The sequence below is a fragment of the Pollicipes pollicipes genome, unplaced genomic scaffold, assembly GCF_011947565.3.
Source record: "Pollicipes pollicipes isolate AB1234 unplaced genomic scaffold, Ppol_2.1 Scaffold_6686;HRSCAF=7923_pilon_pilon_pilon, whole genome shotgun sequence".
Lineage (NCBI taxonomy): Eukaryota > Metazoa > Arthropoda > Thecostraca > Pollicipedomorpha > Pollicipedidae > Pollicipes > Pollicipes pollicipes.
The window spans coordinates 1817440-1821710 of NW_023596921.1; positions in this window are offsets into that span (position 1 = coordinate 1817440).

Consider the following 4271-nt stretch of genomic DNA (forward strand, 5'->3'; position numbering starts at 1 on the left):
CTCCCAGCAACAAGCTTTGCTTAGCTGGGTGGACTCCCTGGACATCCAGCTGAAAACCCAGCACAAAAATGACCAGGTAATTGCCCCCCTCCGACTTGTGACTGTATAAACCCTTACTAACATGGGGAATTGAGTGGTTGTAGATTATTGGGCGGTTGTAGTGGGCTGTCATTAGCTGATTTTGGCTAATGACTACTTTGAGCTTTTTCATCTACGATTTTTCCTTACCTCTCACATAACACAATTCCTTCGGGTCTGCTCCACCTCCTCGCCTGTTTTTTTAAAAAGTTTATTTCATCTTCCTAGCTGGGAGTGCCGCGACTTGATTTTATGTTTTCTGGTGTTAACGCACGGTTTACGGCGTCGCTGGGATTGAGGGAGGGACACTCCTGGTTACCTGTTCTTGGGTAACGGCGTAGAAAAGAAAAATAAAAAAGATGACAGCCATACTTGCAAAGATGGCGAAACAACTTCAGTCAGACAAGGGAACAACCGTTTCATATGATGATCAGAGTCAACAAACTTAGACAGACAGGGAGACACATGATGAGCCCATGAGTAGGGAGGTGGTGCATATGAATGAGATGACAACATTTGGTGAAAGTGAGCAAGTGACAAAGAAGGAAGAAAAGCAAGGGGCAGGCCAGGAGGACCTATGGAAGAAAGTCAAAGGTAAGAATAAGACAAAGAGCAGGGAAGGTAAGATACATGAGATGGATATCAATGGCACTAATGATGGATATTTAGCTTCCCAAAGCATTGGAAGGAGGGGTAGATCCGTGGAGAAAATTTGTGCAATATCTACTACCGGAAGGTCATGGGAGGAGAGAATGTAATTTTCCATTGATATTTGTAATGACTATTGATATCTTGTATCTTCGAGATGATGCTGATATTTGTGATGCTGATGATCATGATGAGATGATGGGGATTGTTGTTGTGTTGTGTTTTGTTGTTGTTTCATTTTTTGGCTTCGTTTGGATTTGGGGCAGGAAGAGTTGTGACATGCTTATGCTAATTAGCATGGCCCTAAGCATTTTGCAGTGGAATTGCAGAGGAGCCTTTCAAAACGGCCAGAGGTTAAACCAGTGCTTCTCAAGAAAAGCTTTGGCATTGTCTGCCTTCAAGAAACTCATTTTCTTCCCACTGACAGGTATGATTATCAGATAACTAATTATATGCTACATAATGGGTATGGAAACATAAGTGGTAGGCAAGGAGGGGTTTGTATATATGTTACAAACAAGTATCCACATTTCCAAATAAATGTGAACACTCTACTTCAAGCTATGGTTTGGTCAGTGAAGGTTGGTAGAATGTGATTATGTGTGTGTCCACTCGATTTACCTCTGCCACCCAGCGAAACAGTAACATTACCTGATTTATATAATTTAATTTCTCAGTTACCCCAGCCATTTATCCTATGCACAGATGCCAACAGTCAACATTGTATGTGGGGTGCAGATCGATGCAATCAGAGAGATAAACTGTGGGAACATGTGATCTGACAACATGTATTGTATATTTTGAATGATGGATGTCCAACAAGAATAGATGGTTATACTGGCCACAACTTGTCACATGTACTGGTCACACATATACTGGTCACAAAGGCTGCTACCTGTTTTGAACATTGATGGTGCTATTAATGATGACCCTGAGGAGGAAGCAAATGTGGTGGGAAGACATTACTCCAATACTTGTGGTTCCCAGAACTACCGACCAATATTTAGGGATCCTTTAAATGAACTGATACAAGAAATGCCAACCTTTTTTTGACAACTATGAGGCATATAACACTGTTGTCACCACGGATGAGCTCCCTCGGTCCATTGCATTGTGTGGAAACGCCTCGATATGCCTAGGTAATATCCATTGTGCTTTCTTCAAACATATGAGTGACAGTCAGTTAGAGGAAGTTTTGAAAGTGCTTAATTATATATGGTGTTCAGAAAGCTTTCCGCTCCAGTGGAAACACTCCATTATTATTCCAATTATGAAACGTGGCAAATCGGGCGATAAACCCGAATCATAGACCGATTCAGTTGACGTCATGTTTCAGCAAATTAGTGGAAAGGATGGTGACCAAAAGGCTTTCATGGAACATAGAACATAACAATATGATATCAGAGTATCAACTTGGTTTCCGAGGACGCTTAATGCATTACCTAAGGTCTTATTTAGATGGCATAACCTTTCAGGTGAAATGCGGTGTACTCTCCAACATATGTGAACAAGAAAATGGACTGATGCGGGGTGGGGTGATATCCGCTACTCTGTTCAACATCATGAAAAACGGCATTTTCAATGATGCCCCCCAGGAATATGCCCAACGCGCTGTATGCTGACGGCTGTACAATGTGGGTGCAGAGAAGAAGGATTGTCATTAATTGAGAGAATGCAGACAGCACTGGATCGTGTTTGTGCATGGACAGACAAATGGGGGGCTTATTTTTTCGCCTCCGAAATGTAGCGCCATTATTTTTCGACGGTTTATGAAGGAGCGAGAATTAAGGAATATACCAGAACCCAAGATTATGATCAGCCTGTAACCTACTCTGAACAAGTAAAATTTCTCGGGGTCATGTTGAACTCCGTGCTCAACTTGAACAAACATATTGAGTACAACCAAGGCAAGGGCTTTAAAACGAATATCAATTCTAAAATGTCTGCCAGGTCGAGGATGTGGCGCTGATAGAGTCACCCTCCTAAGCATCCACAAAGCAATGATCAGGCCCATTTTAGATTACGCATGCCCTATCCTAGATGGGCCAAATAACACAGCGATCGAGTCATTAGAATGTGTTCAAAATGCGTGCTTACGTGTAGCAACGGGGGCGTTGAGAACTTCGCCTATTCTTCCATTACAGGCCGAAACAGATACTCTTCCCCTTTGATTGCGACGACATGAATTGACGATAAGATGCTGCCTGAAGGCACGAGGCGAGGACAATCATCCGTGTCAGAGACTTACTACTGAAACGGCTTCTTGACACCAACTGGAAAGATAATATATAGAAAGAATGTCTGGTTTTCCACTGTACGAAAGAATGGCAAGCACATGTAACGAGATAGAATTTGACTTCCCTCATGACTTAGAAACAAAGAAAGGTTCCATACCACCTTGGAAGCTACGCAAATGTGAAACCAAAAAACTCACAAATGAAAATAAGTGCTCTGAATGTATGTCGAATGCAATATGACTTGTGAACTAAGAATGGATAACCCTGATTTTACTTGTATTTTTTACGGACGGTTCAAAAACTACTGAGGGAGTGGCCGGTGCCTACGTCCATGGAGAAAGCTATGCTCGATTTAAACTGCCGGGAAAGTGTTCAGTGTTTGTTGCTGAAGTCATGGCTATATCTCACGCAATGAAATATGTGGAAAGCAAGGGTATCCCGAAATGTGTAATATGCACTCATTCTTTGTCGGTAGTCACTGCACTGAAAAATTATATTTCCAACCATCAGGTGATTATAAATATTTTTGAAACCTCGCACCGTTAACTAGAAAAATGATTCTAGATTAAAATCATGTGGACTCCAGGTCACTGTGGTGTAGTAGGAAATGAAATAGCAGATGCGCAGGCAAAGGCGGCTGCGCTGTTAAACGAAATACCTGAAACCCAAATAGGCTACAGAGAGCACTTACCGACTTTGCACTCCGCCATAAGAAACTCTTTCAACAAAACCCGGCATGGGCACGGACCTCATACAACTATGAACTGGCGCGAATAAATCATTCCATGCCGACCACGACTAGGACATACAGGATATACCCATTCGTTCCTTATGGATCGAGAACCAAGACCTGTGAGAACTGCGTATGCCCTCGACCAGTACTACATATGTAGTGGACTGCCCATTGTTTGCGCGTCAGCGACGAGGTATCGTGGAAATCTGTCACAAATGTGGAACGCCACTTTGTGTGAAATCGCTAATTGGCAGTGATTATCCAGCACTTATTGACGAAGTGTTTAAATTGTGACGTCTTTGCAAGCTTTTGCAAGAACCGTAGTGCCAGTGCGTACCTCTGCGTTAGCATGCATGACAAACCTGAAGCTTGTAAAAGTGTGGTCCATCATGTGTATGCGTGCGTTTTTCTTTTTGTTTTCCTTTTGATTCACCAAGTAATATGGCTACTGTGTGTGCCGTTTGTCAATGATTTGAAGTTCAGTTCGAGGTCACAAATGTGCTCAATTCTTGTGAGGCATCGTAATTGGTCATGTAGGGTGGGCGGTGGTATGAAAGCAATGATTGAATCATTCT